This window comes from Ahaetulla prasina, chromosome 1, assembly GCF_028640845.1.
Source record: "Ahaetulla prasina isolate Xishuangbanna chromosome 1, ASM2864084v1, whole genome shotgun sequence".
Classification (NCBI taxonomy): Eukaryota; Metazoa; Chordata; class Lepidosauria; order Squamata; family Colubridae; genus Ahaetulla; species Ahaetulla prasina.
The window spans coordinates 367,208,970-367,222,734 of record NC_080539.1 but is presented as its reverse complement, the minus strand read 5'-3'; the positions used below and the strand labels follow the sequence as shown (position 1 = coordinate 367,222,734).

Below are 13,765 nucleotides of genomic sequence, written 5' to 3'. Positions count from 1 at the left end.
ACAGAAGGAAGGGAGGGGCAGGCCTGGATAAGTGCTGAGTCATGGAGCCACACCCCATGGCCTATATAAAGGATCTGCTTTCTGGCATTCTCTGAGTCAGGCAAAGTCTACCTTATCTTGCTGAAGTCACTTTCTGGTCTCCTGCCTGCCTTGAGAACTTTGCTAGGACTTTGGCAGAGCTGCAGAGGCACGCCTGATTCGGATTTCCCTGACCCGGCCGTCAGCGGAGGAGTGGGACACGACAGATACCCACTTAACAACTACAGTGATTCACTTAACAATTGTGACAAAGAAAGGTCTTAACATTTCTGTTGCTAAAATGAGGCAAAACTCACTTCACAAATGACTCGCGTAGCAACAGAAATCTTGGGCTCAATTGTGGTCATAAGTCGAGGACTATCTGTACCAGAGGTGGATGCTGGCTGGGGAATTCTGGGAGTTGAAATCCCGTCTTCGGAAAGTTCTCAAGCTGTTTTAAGTTGCTGCCTGTTGGTTTTGCTGTGAAGAGTTAACACTGGGGAACCAGTCTTGATACTCAGATGTGGAATATTCCCACCCTTGGATATTTGCAAACATTTTAAGCGCTCAGACAGAATATCGAGCAGCACCATTTCGAGGGGGGAAAAACCCTGCCGTTGGCAAGAACCCAAATCTCACGTTCGACGGACCCGCAGACAGAACAGCTGTTTTGGCAGGAAAGTGAGAATGGAAGTGCCGAACAATTTAGTCGAGGGACTTAAATAACTTAAATTTACCTTTTTGAGAGACGGAGGGGTTGTCGTTATGTACGCCAGGAAGAAGAGAAGTGAAAGAAAGAGGCGCCCGTGGCCAGAGTCGGTCAGATTAAGAGCAAGGAGACCCTTGTTCCAATTTAGGGCGGTCAGGGGACCCCCAAGTGTTGTGGACTCCTTTGCAGGATTGTTCGGAGGATAAACAGGGAAGAGCAAAAGGAATTTTTGCAGCATTTATAGGAAACATGGGAGCTAAATCAATCAGTTACCTAAAGATGGAAAGAGGATTGCTCTTTGGGCTTTGATGCTTAAAATATTATTTTAGGGGTTTTTTTCGGTGAATAATTCTTCTTCTTCTTCTTCTTCTTCTTCTTCTTCTTCTTCTTCTTCTTCTTCTTCTTCTTCTTCTTCTCTTCTTCCTCCTCCTCCTCCCTCTCTTCCTCCTCCTCCTCTTTTTCTTCTTCTTCCTCCTCCTCTTCTTCTTCCTCCTCCTCTTTCTCTTCCTTCCTCCTCTCTTCCTCTTCCTTCTCTCTCCTCTCTCTTCCTCCTCCTCTTCCTCCTCCTTCACTTCCTCTTCCTTCCTCCTCTCTATTTTCTTCTTTCTCCTCTTTCTCCTTCCTCCTCCTCCATCATCTCCCCCCCCCCTCTCCTTCTCTTTCTCTTCCTCCTCCTTTCCCCCTCCCTCCTCCAATTGCTGTGTAATGTTGAAGATATTATTTGGGGGAGGAGTTCCTTGAAACTACCTGTTTCTGCCCCTCCTCCTCTCTTTCTCAGTCTTACATTAATAGTCAGGCTTTTCTCCCAAATTCTTCCTTTATTCTGCAAAGGGCTCAACGAGAAGGGATATTCTATGGCTTTTATACGCAAGGAAAGGGGCAGAAAGAAAAGAATCTGCCATAAATCTGATTTCCAGGAGAGGTTTCTCCTCCTTCTACTTCTGCACATGGGGGGGGGGAAAGTGGGGGGGGGTCTTTTCTAATAGGGAGACAATGGGAATGATTGTCCTGCCCCACCCACGCAGGGCGTCTGGATCCCCACCGCAGTTTAGCATGTGAAAAGATCAGCAGGAGTGAGTCCCCTTCACGTGAGGCTGTTCGCCCTACGGAATCAATAAAATTGATTCATTGAATGAATGAAATTGATTCATTCATCCTCAGAACGGTGGCAGCATTTGGGGGTTCACCCATTTGCCAAGCCCTTGACTTCAAGGGGCTAAAAACAAAGAAAGGGGGGGGGAATGACATTGGCATAGGATGCAGAGAGGAAAAGGCAAGAGGCCTCATCCAGTCTGCTTTAGCCTTAAAAAACAGCTGGGGGGCCATGCTCACATACCCTCCATCACAGATGCACACCTGCGTGGCCCCAACGCAGTTCCTTTGTCAATCATATATAAGATTACAGGTAAAAGTATTAACATAATTTGGATACATGAAAAGAGTTAAGTAAAAAAGGAATATTAGGACGGGGACAGGGGCGGTAGGCACGCGAGCGTACTTATGCACGCCCCTTACAGACCTCTTAGGAATGGGGGTGAGGCCAACAGTAGACAGTCTAAGGTTAAAGTTTTGGGGGTTTGGGGAAGAAACTACAGAGTCAGGTAGTGCATTCCAGGCATTGACCACTCGGATGCTGAAGTCGTATTTTCTGCAATCGAGTTCGGAGCGGTTTACTTTGAGTTTGTATCTATTATTTGCTCGTGTATTGTTGTGGTTGAAGCTGAAGTAGTCATTGACGGGTAGGACATTGTGGTAATGTCCTTGCCTTGCAAAAGTTCACCCTGCCTCCCCCCCCCCCCCGGGCCACTGCATTCTGCCCCCCTACCCCCAGACCCGCATTTCAAGCGTGCTGCACCCCGTGGAGAACAGGGCTTGTATTTCAGACCCGCTGCAGATACCTGGCCGATAACATTCATCGGGCCTTGTTTAGCCGGTTTCTCCCAGCCAGGGTGACCACAGGTTGCCTATTGTGTGTTGGACACAGATGGAGATCAACGGAGAGGAAAACTTTTTCTCCTGGGTCAGCTCCATTCTTCCTCATTTGGACTTGCAGGGCTTGGCCAGTGTCCAGGTAATCCTCGATTTACGGCCACCATTGAGCCTCAGATTTCTGTTGCCAAGCGAGACAGTTAAGTGAGTCTTGCCCCATTTTACGACCTTTCTTGCTCCAGTTGTTAAGTGAATCGCTGCATTTGTTAAGTGAGTAATACTGTTCTTAAGGGAATCTGGCTTCCCCCACTCCCTCCACTGACAGATGGTCGCAAAAGGGGATCGCATGACCTTGGAACACTGCAACCGTCATAAATATGAGCCAGTTGCCAAGCACCTGAATTTTGATCACTAGATCACGGAGATGCTGCAGTGGTCGTAAATGTGAAAAACGGTCATAAGTCTTTTTTTTTTCCAGTGTAACTTTGAAAAGTCACTAAATGAACTATTGTAAGTTGGGCAGAATAAGTAACACCCCGCTAAAGCTTAGGCTCTGGGAACTATTAGGCAGGAGCTGTCTTCACCCTCTTTCTCCCACACAGGCTATCTGAACTGCTTTGTCTCTTGCTGCTCTGGAATGCAGCCCCTCCCTCCGGGAATCCAGACAATATTCCACCGCAAAGTTCATCCGCAGAGTACTCCCCCCACCCCCGCATGTGTGGCAGAGACCCAAAGACCAGCTGGCCAGTAGGAGGCTCAGAGGCATGCGCAGCAGAGCTCAACTAGGGCGATGTGCCATAGGTTCGCCATCCCGGACCTACAGCAAGGAATCATTAAAGGGAAAGAAAGGGGAAGCAGAGGAGGGAAGAGAGGGAGGGAAAGAGGAAGGGAGAGACAGGGAAAGGGAGGGAGAGAGGGAGGGAGGGAGAAATGAAAAGAGGGAGAAAGGAAGGAAGGAATGAAGAGACAGAGAAGGAGGGAGAGGGAGAATGGGAAGGAGAGAGGAAGGAAGGGAGAGAGTGAGAAAGGGAGGAAATGAAGGAGGGAGGAAAAGAAGGAGGGAGGGAGGAAACATTGTTGTACTGTATACCTCCCAGAGTCATTTGCTTGTGAGATGGACAGCTATGTAGAGAAACAAAAATAAATAAAAAGAAAGGACATGTTCCAGCATCTCCTTTGTAAGATCTTCTCATTCAACAAGAATGGATCTGCCCAAAAAGAAAATCTCCGATGGGTGGGTCAGTTCCAATTTGGAGCCTGGAAAATGTCCAGTACACTATTTTTTTTCTTTTTCTCCTTCCTTCCTTCCTTCCTTCCTTCCTTCCTTCCTTCCTTCCTTCCTTCCTTCCTTCCTTCCTTCCTTCCTTCCTTCCTTCCTTCCTTTTTTAGTTTCTTTCTTTCCAGAATCCTTCCTGTTCATCAGTCTGTCATGTGGGCTCCTCCGAGACAGATTAATCGAATCTATATTTTCTTTAAAACGTTCCAAATGGATCCCTCCTCCATCCAGCAGATCAAATAATCGCCCCCTGCTTTTGTTGTTGCCATTCTGTGCCACTTTGCCTCAACAGCCGGGGAGGTTTTGCAAGGGTGGACGGGGGCTTTTTCCACCAGAAAGGAAACCCTTTCATATTCCCCCGCAAAGTTACCTTGCCCAGGGGCAGGAGGACCGGTGGAAAGGATGGGAGAGAAGAAAGGGCAGGAGAAACACGGGCAGAAACTCACATCCACAAAGACCACCCAAGAAAGAAAAAAAAAGGTGGGGGGGAAACCCTTTGCATTAATTAGTTTATTTCTCTCTCTGATCCAAGTCCTTATGAAGCAAGTAATGAAGTGTACAGGCATTAACAGGCTGTGGGGCTCACGGATCAAGCCGTCCCTGAGTTTAAAGAATAAAGTGTCCTTTCCTTTCCTTTCCTTTCCTTTCCTTTCCTTTCCTTTCCTTTCCTTTCCTTTCTTTTCCTTTCCTTTCCTTCCCTTCCCCCTTCTTCTCTTCTCTTCCCTCCCCTCACCCCTTCTTCCCTTCCCATCATTTTCCTTCCCTTTCTCTTCATCTATTTATTTCCTTCCTTTTCCCTTCCCTTTCCCTTCCTTCCCTTCCCTTCCCCCTTCTTATCTTCCCTCCCCTCTCTCCCTTTCTTCCTTTCCCTTCTCTTCATTTTCCTTCCCTTTCTCTTCCTCGTCTATTTATTCCCTGCCCTTTCCTTTCCCTTCCCCTCCCCATTCTTATCTTCCCTCCCTCACCCCTTCTTCCCTTCCCATCATTTTCCTTCCCTTTCTCTTCATCTATTTATTTCCTTCCTTTTCCTTCCCTTCCTTCCTTCCTTCCTTCCCCTTCTTATCTTCCCTCCCTCTCTCCTTCTTCCTTTCCCTTCTCTTCATTTTCCTTCCCTTTCTCTTCCTCGTCTATTTATTCCCTGCCCTTTCCTTTCCCTTCCCTTCCCCATTCTTATCTTCCCTCCCCTCTCTCTCCCCTTCTTCCCTTCCCTTCCTTTTCCTTCCCTTCCCTTCCCTCATCTGTTTATTTCCTTCCCCTTCTTCCCTTCCTTTCCCTTCCCCCTTCTTATCTTCCCTCCCCTCTCCTCTCTCCTTCTTCCCTTCCCTTCCCTTAACAATTGGGGTAATGATTCACTTAACAACTGGGACAAGAAAGGTCATAAAACGGGGGCAAAATTCACTCTAAAATGTTCCGCTTAACAACAGAAATGTTGGGCTCAATTGTTGTCATAAACCGAGGACTACTTCTAACTGGAAATCTGTTCCTGTATCAGGAAGAGATTATTGGGCAACTGAGAAAATAGAAGACGTTTGCTTATAGTGAGTCGCATAGCCCCAAACTCTCAACTTCCTAATAAATTCCCTCCCTCCTCACACAAAGATTTTGTAGCGGTCTTTGTGAGTTTGATGACAATTGTTTATCCATACCCGCCGTTTTGCCCTCTGTGCATCCCGTGTGCGTAGATTTGTAGGTTGACTTGAAAAACCCTAGATGCGAATGCTGGCTTGTCGGCATCAAGGATCATAGCTTTTCCAAGCCTCAGGAGTCCATCCCACCCCACCCCACCCCCAAATTCCCGCCTGGCTGATCTGCCTTTGATCATCACCCCTGGGTTTGCAAATGACAAGCTCCCCACAACGCCACCAAAGGGAAGATGATTTATTTAACTATCAGGACGTGGATCTGTATGTTTTTAAAAAAAACACACAAAAAAAACCCGGAAAATAGATTGTCAATATGGAAGATCAGCCAAGCACAAATACAGCCAACACACGTTACGATAGAGGAACGAAAACATCTGTCTGAGTCTCGTTTTCAAACAGACGATTCCCAAAGTCTGTGACCAGAGATAATGTTTCATCAGATTTGTCTGATATCTTTGCTGACCTTTTTCCTTTTTTTTTTTCAACGTTGTGATTTCTCTGCCTTCCTGCTTTTTTTTTTCTTTTTTCTTTTCTTTTTCTTTTCTTTTTCTTCTCCTCAAAAGACAGGCTGAAATTACAGGGATTTGCCAAATCAAGCAGATCCCAGGTGTATATCATTACACTGTTTGTAACTTCTACGCTGGAGGGATGCAGGGAAGACTACTTTGGCTTGCAAAGTAGACGGTTTGGAGTAAACCTGGGCTAAGGTTGGGCTTGTGGCATCCTTGGAAATGGGCCGGTTGGCAGCGCATGTACAATTAGAATTAAAAAACAGAGTTGGAAGGGAGAGAATCGGCCCTGCGGCACCCACAAGTGAGGCGCCTCGGGGCGACCTCTGCCCCGTCAACACCGTCTGCGACCGGTCGGAGAGATAGGAGGAGAACCACCGATGCGGTGCCTCTCACTCCCAATCCCTCCAACCGGCGCAGCAGGATACCATGGTCGATGGTATCAAAAGCCGCTGAGAGGTCTAATAGGACCAGGGCAGAGGAACAACCCCTATCCCTGGCCCTCAGAGATCATCCACCAACGCGACCAAAGCCGTCTCAGTGCTGTAACCGGGCCGGAAACCGGACTGGAGCAGGTCTAGATAGACAGTTTCATCCAGGTGCAGGGAAACTGATATGCCACCATACTCTCTACAACCTTCGCCGAGCGGGTTGGAGACGACGATAATTACCTAAAACAGCGGGTCAGGAAGGCTTCTTGAGGAGGGCCTCACCACCGCCTCTTTCAAAGGCGGCGGAAGACTCCCTCCAACAAGGAAGCGCTCGTAATCGCCTGGAGCCAGCCTCGTGTCACCTCCTGGTGGCCAGCACCAGCCAGGAGGGCAGGTCCAGTAAACACGTGGTGGCATTCAATCTACCCAGCAACCTGTCCATGTCCTCGGGAGCCACAGGGTCAAACTCATCCCAGACAATATCACCAAGACCGCCCTCAGACGCCCCGTCTGAATCGCCGCAATTTTGGTCCAGACCGTCCCGAAGCTGAACGATTTTATCGTATAGATAACCGTTAAACTCCTCAGCACGTCCCTGCAACGGGTCATCCCGCTCCCCCTGGTGAAGGAGCGAGTGGGTCACCCGAAACAGGGCGGCTGGGCGGTTATCTGCCGACGCAATGAGGGAGGAGGCGTAGCAACGCCTCGCTTCCCTCAGTGCCACTAGGTAGGTCCTAGTATAGGATCTAACTAGTGTCCGATCAGCCTCCGAACGGCTGGACCTCCAGGAACTCTCTAGGCGTCTTCTCCGGCGTTTCATCCCCCTCAGCTCCTCGGAGAACCAAGGGCGGTTGGGATCTGCGCGGGTCAGAGGCGCAGAGGCCGACACGGTCTAAAGCCCCAGCCGCAGCCCGTTCCCAGGCTGCGGCTAGTTCCTCTGCTGTGCCGTGAGCCAGACCCCCAGGAAATGGCCCAAGCTCCGTCCGGAACCTCTCCGGGTCCATCAGGCGCCTGGGATGGTACCAGCGTAATGGTTCCATCTCCCTGCAGTGTTGGGTAGCGATCAGAAAGTCTAGGCGAAGGAGAGAGTGATCTGACCATGACAAAGGTTCTGTGACTATATCTCTCAAGTCCAGATCCTTAAACCACTGACCAGAGATAAAAATCAAGTCCAGTGTGCCTCCCCCGATGTGAGTGGGGCCATCCACTACTTGAGTCAGGTCCAAGGCCGTCATGGAAGCCATGAACTCCCGAGCCACTGTTGATGACGAGCGGCAGATGGCAAGTTAAAGTCCCCATGACTAAAAGTCTGGGGTCTCCACTGCCACCCAGCAAGCACCTCCAGGAGCTCGGGCAGGGCAGCTGTCACGCAGCAAGGAGCCAGGTGCGACCAGCAAGCCCATCTGACACCTATGACCCCATCTCACAAAGAGGGATTCACACCCGGCAATCTGAGGTACAGTGGTCTCCCTCGGCTCTAGACTCTCTTTAATAACAACCGCCACCCCGCCACCCCTACCCTGGGCCCTCGGCTGATGAAATGCACGGAAGCCCGGCGGGCACATTTCAACCAGGGGCACGCCCCCTTCAGTGCCCAACCAGGTCTCAGTAACGCCTATAAGATCTGCGGCGCCCCCCTGAATAAGATCATGTATTAGGGGGGCCTTATTTGCCACGGACCGTGCGTTGCACAACATAAGCCGAAGGCCCAGGCTCTGAGGGTCTTGACCATCCGGGGAACGGGAAAAGTCCGAGGGATCGGGGCACGCGATCGCCTGCAAACATCGAGCGCGTGCCCCCCTAAACCGATATGATCCCCCCCTTCCGCCATATCTGCCCCTCCCACTTACTGTGCAAATAGAACCACCCTCATAAAAAGGAACGCGTTCTCCCTCCTTAACCTCCGAACCCATTAAATAGTCGCCGCGAGCGCGCGCAGGAACAGTTTATGTCCAGGATGCGAGGGATCTGCAAATATTTTCACGGCCCTCTTCTTGATTCGTGCAGTATACAGGTCCTCAATGGAAGGCAGGTTGGTAGCAATTATTTTTTCTGCAGTTCTAATTATCCTCTGAAGTCTGTGTTTTTCTTGTTGGGTTGCAGAACCGAACCAGACAGTTATAGAGGTGCAAATGACAGACTCAATAATTCCTCTGTAGAATTGGATCGCCTTGGGCTCAGGTGATCACCGTCGGCGACTTTCTGAAAAGCGAGGTCAATGAGGAAGCCAGTTTCTCTTAACAGCTCTCTTATTAACTGCAGTGATTCACTTAACGACTGTGGCAGGAAAGGTCGTAAAATGGGGCAAAACTCGTTGAACAATTGTCTCACATAGCGACAGAGATTTTGGACTCCGTTGGGGTCATACGTCAAGGACTACCTGTAGTATGTTAGCACAGCGGGAGTGCCACCAAGGCAGGTAGCCTCGCGCCATAAAAAACGGTGTTACGTGAAATTCTCCATTGTCCAAAGTCGTAATAGGCATAGGGAAGGTTGTGATTTGGAGTATAAGAACAGCACAGGCAGTCTTCGAGTTATGACCGTAATGGAGCCTGCCCATTACAGACATAACGTGTGACATGCCTGTAAATCAAGTCAATCACCTAACTGACCCAATTTTGTGACTTTTTTTTTGAAATGGTCATTAAGCGAATTTCTATGGTCGCTAAATGAACACCACAGTTGTTAAGCAAACCAGTGATTCATTATGGATGTGGTTTTGCCAAAAATCAAAAGTACAAGAAGTCCTCAACTTACAACTGCAATGGAGCCCCCATATTTCTGTTGCTAAGCAAGGCAGCTGTTAATAGAATAGAATAGAATAGAATTTTATCGGCCAAGTGTGATTGGACACACAAGGAATTTGTCTTGGTGCATATGCTCTCAGTGTACATAAAAGAAAAGATACGTTCATCAAGGTACAACATTTACAACACAATTGATGGTCAATATATCAATATAAATCATAAGGATTGCCAGCAACAAGTGAGCGGCACCCCATTTTATGACCATTTTTGCCACACTTGTGGAGCAAATCACTGCAGTTGTTAAGTGAATCACGCGGCCATTAAGCGGATGTGGATTCCCCCATTGGCTTTGCTTGTCAGAAGGTCGCAAAAGGGGATCATGTAACACAAACGTCATAAATATGAACCAGTTGCCAAGCATCCAGATTTTGATCACATGGCCATGGGGATGCTACAAAGGTCGTAATTCTGAAAAACAGTCCTCAAGTCACTGCTGTAACTTTGAATGGTCACTAAATGAACTGTTGTAAGTGCAGGACTACCTGTACAGAGGAACAGGAGGAAGAGGACCAAGACAACAGTCAGATAAAAGAGGTTTAATTTCAGGGCAAGAATTTAACCTGAGAAAACATCTCAGACAACACCCTCCCTAGTTCACACAAAGATAGGGGAGGGGGCTGAGTGTCAGCCCTGGAGGCCATCTATTTTTTTGGATCTTCAGGGCTGCCACACTTAGTGCTGTGGGAAACTGGGAGGGGGGAATAGGATAGAGTGGTGGAGATTTTAACATTCCTTTCTCTGAGAGTCAAGGACGTTCTGCCTGCAACTGGAGTGTTGTGACTGGGAGGCATCTCCAGTTGGGACGGTGCATTGATTGGACCATGTGACGCAGGGGTGATATTCACTTACCTTCGCTACCGGTACGCAAATGTGAGCGCAGAGCCTTTCGCGCATGCGCAGAGCATCAAAAACGGGATGTGATGACGTCCGGGCGGGTGGGCGGCGCCTCCTGTAGCTGCCGCTACCGGTTCGCCCAAACTGGATAGAACCGGCTAAATCCCACCACTGATGTGATGGACATGTGGGTGCAGGGGAAGGGGCTTGGACTTTCTTTTGAGTGGGGAAAACCCGGAAGCTTTCAGATTCAATATGACATCGCTAATAAAATGGAACGTTGAGGAATTTTTAGCCTCTTTCTTCTTTCGTTGGGGTTGTTACTTGGAACCTTGACACTCAGATGCATTCAGATTACAAAGTTCAGTTCCTGTAACTTTTTTGACCTCCGTCACTGTTGATTTCCGCCCTAGTCTATCCTGAAGGGCTGACCGACAATGAGCAGAGCTTGAGAGACACACAACGCAAGTTTACGCCGTCCGTGTATGCGTTTGTGTGTGCAGCAGATTTTTGCTCTTCTCCAAGGTCTTGGGAAATGGATGACTGTGAGCGAGAAAAGTTTATCCGGTGTTTGTTGATATTGTTGATATAGAGAAATAAAGTGAATAGGCATGAATTATGGAATATTTTGCACCAGTTGAAGGTTGGTGGCTGACTGCGGTAAGGGATATATGATGGAAACAAAGCAGACATGCAAATAAATATAATGTTTAGCAAATGGTGCAGTGCTGAGCGGGGAGTATCCGAAGGATGGGTGTTGCTGCTCTGATATTGATAGATAAATATTGGGAGCTGTCACTAATGGACAGGTTTGACAGGCCTCAGTAAAAAGCCCTGAAAACAGTATGCTGTCTTTGGCTTTTGACTTCCTTCCCTTTCTTTCTAAGAAAAAAACTTCTTACTGTGAATATTAAGCTTCTAAGTAAATGAAACACTGCATAGCTACATCCTTGGGGATTAGGAGCAAATGGAGGAGCCTGGGTGTTTTCCTTACCAGAATGTGTTAACGGAATAACAGAGGTGGAAGGGACCTTGGAGGTCTTCTAGTCCAACCCCCTGCTCAGGCAGGAAACCCTACACCTGTGATGTAGGGTGTAGGGTGCATGCCAGAGGTGGCTCGCAGAGCGCTCTCTCTGGGCACCCGCACTTCGCCAGCTGGTCTTCCGGTTTTCCAGCACGCGCATGCACTCCAGCCATCTGGTTTTCGGGTTGCCATTGCACCATTGCGCACAAAGACCAGTTTGCCCTTACGCACACGTGTGCTGGAAACCTGAAGAGTAGGTGGTCTTCAGGTTTCCAGTGCGCGTGTGCAGACGCGCATTCCAGTTTGGACACTCGGGTGCCGAAAAGGTTTGCCATCATTGCCCTACACCATTTCAGACAAATGGTTGTCCAATCTCTTCTTAAAAACTTCCAATGTTGGAGCATTCACAACTTCTAGAAGCAAGATGGCAAATCATTCCACTGGTTAATTGTTCTCACTGTCAGGAAATTTCTCCTTAGTTCTAAGTTGCTTCTCTCCTTGGTTAGTTTCCATCCGTTGCTTCTTGTCCTGCCTTCAGGTGCTTTGGAGAATAGCTTGACCCCTTCTTTAAAAAAAAAAAAATCACTTCCGGTGCTATTAGAAGAACATTGGTTAGAGCCAGTCGGTAATCGTGAATCGGAATAATTTGCAGCAAATGCTAGTTGGATTGTATTATGCAACGAGAAGCGTTTGAAAATTGGAGCAAAAATTAGCCTTGTTTGACAGGGAAGCTGGTGTGAATGGTAGCAAATCTGGTTTGACAAAAGTAGAGTAGGTAGATGAATGTGGGTACATTGGTACAATGTTTATTAAAGATAGGAAAACAGAAAGTGTTTAAGAACAGCTACCAGTGCTAATAGTGGGCAGACAATGATTGCTTGTTGGAAAGAAGCTAAAATTGTTGTGTATAAAATCATGCATCTCCCAACTTTGTCATATGGAAGGAGAGTTGGGTGTCTTAGAAGAAGAAAAAACAGAAAAATATGGGTCGTCCTCGACTTACAACCACAACTGAGCCCAACATTTCTGCTGCTCAATGGGACGGTCGTTAAGCGAGGTTTGCCCCATTTTACGACCTTTCATGCCGCAATTGCTAAGTGAATCCCTGCAGTTGTTAAGTTAGCAACACGGTTGTTAAGTGAACCTGGTTTCCCCATTGACTTTGCTGGTCAGAAGGTCGCAAAAGGGGATCATATTATCCCGGGACATGGCGACAGTTATAAACAGTCAGTTGCCAAGCGTCCGAATTTTGATCACGTGATCGTGGGGATGTTGCCACGGTCATAAGTGCAAAAAACGGTCATAATCACTTTTTTTCAGTGCCTTTGTAACTTCGAACGGTCACTAAATGAGGACTGTTGTAAGTCAAGGACTACCTGAAAAGCGGATGAAGTAGGAGTGGGGTGCTTTTTAAAAGTATGAGGGTCCCTCATGACCTTCTCAGGTCTCCTCAGAATCAAAATTATTTACCAGTCTATGTTGAAAAATAATACAATATTAAAATCCCATCAAACAATCATGAGGTGCTGTAGCCGAAGCGGATGCATCGATTTAAATTTTTAATACGGCAAATATCAATAAACATGACCCATACGAACAAATACCCTTTGGGGGCCTTCTATAATTTTTGAAAGGGAGAAGGCATTCTGAAATAATTTTTGTTTTTTAAAGAAACAATATTGTGGAGGTTTGTATGCCTGCGTTAGAGGAGCGAAGGTAAAAAGGGACAATTATTTATTCATTTTATGTATTTTATTACCCGCCCGACTCAAATGGCCTCTGAATGATACAGAATGAACATGAACCGAACAGAAAATTGAGAGACTAGCATTAAAAAAAAGGGTGTTTACTCATTTAGTGCTCTACTTATAATCTTTCTGTCAGTTTTGGAAGACAGTTTTCTTTTTGCTTCTTAACTGCCACATATTTTAGCTGGGGAAGTTGGGAGGGGTTGTTGTTGGAGGGATAGAAAGTTAGTCATAACAACATTCCGTATTCAAGGACTTTTGTCTGAGTCTGATGGAGACTGCCTGAAGATTGTATCCAATTGAGTGTGAAGAGTTGACTGGACAATGTGATGAATTTGTGGGTATGGGGCAGGGCTGTGAAGTATCAACTGGGTGTGGAAAACCCAGAAGCTTTCAGTTTCGGGTTTTCCCAGCTGTGCCAACATGACATCTCTAATAAATTGGAACTTTGAGGAACCTCAAGCCTCAGAGCTTTATTTCGTTGGGGGTGTTCCTTGGAACCCTGACACTTTCATTTAGTGATCGTTCAAAGTTATGACGACACTGAAAAAAAGTGACCGATGACCAGTCCTTGCACTTACAACCGTCACTACATTCCCCACAATCGTGTGATCAAAATTCAGGCACTAAGAAAATCAACATGTATTTTACGAGAGTTGCAGCATCCCAGGTCATGTCATCCCCACTTGCGACCTTCAAATCAGTGAAGGAAGCCGAATTTGCTTTAATGGCCATTTGATTCATTTAACAACTGCAGTGATTCACTTAACAACCGTGGCCCAAGAGTCCTAAAATTGGGGCACAATTCATTTAACAACCGCCTTGCTTTAGCCGTGG

At 47.4% G+C, this 13,765-nt stretch overlaps 1 protein-coding gene across 1 annotated transcript in view; it reads left to right on the top strand.

Moving 5' to 3' along the window:
* Positions 1-13,765, top strand: part of EFNA2 (ephrin A2) — a 342,469-nt gene that overhangs the window by 254,991 nt on the left and 73,713 nt on the right. The gene's annotated exons all lie outside the window — the stretch shown is intronic.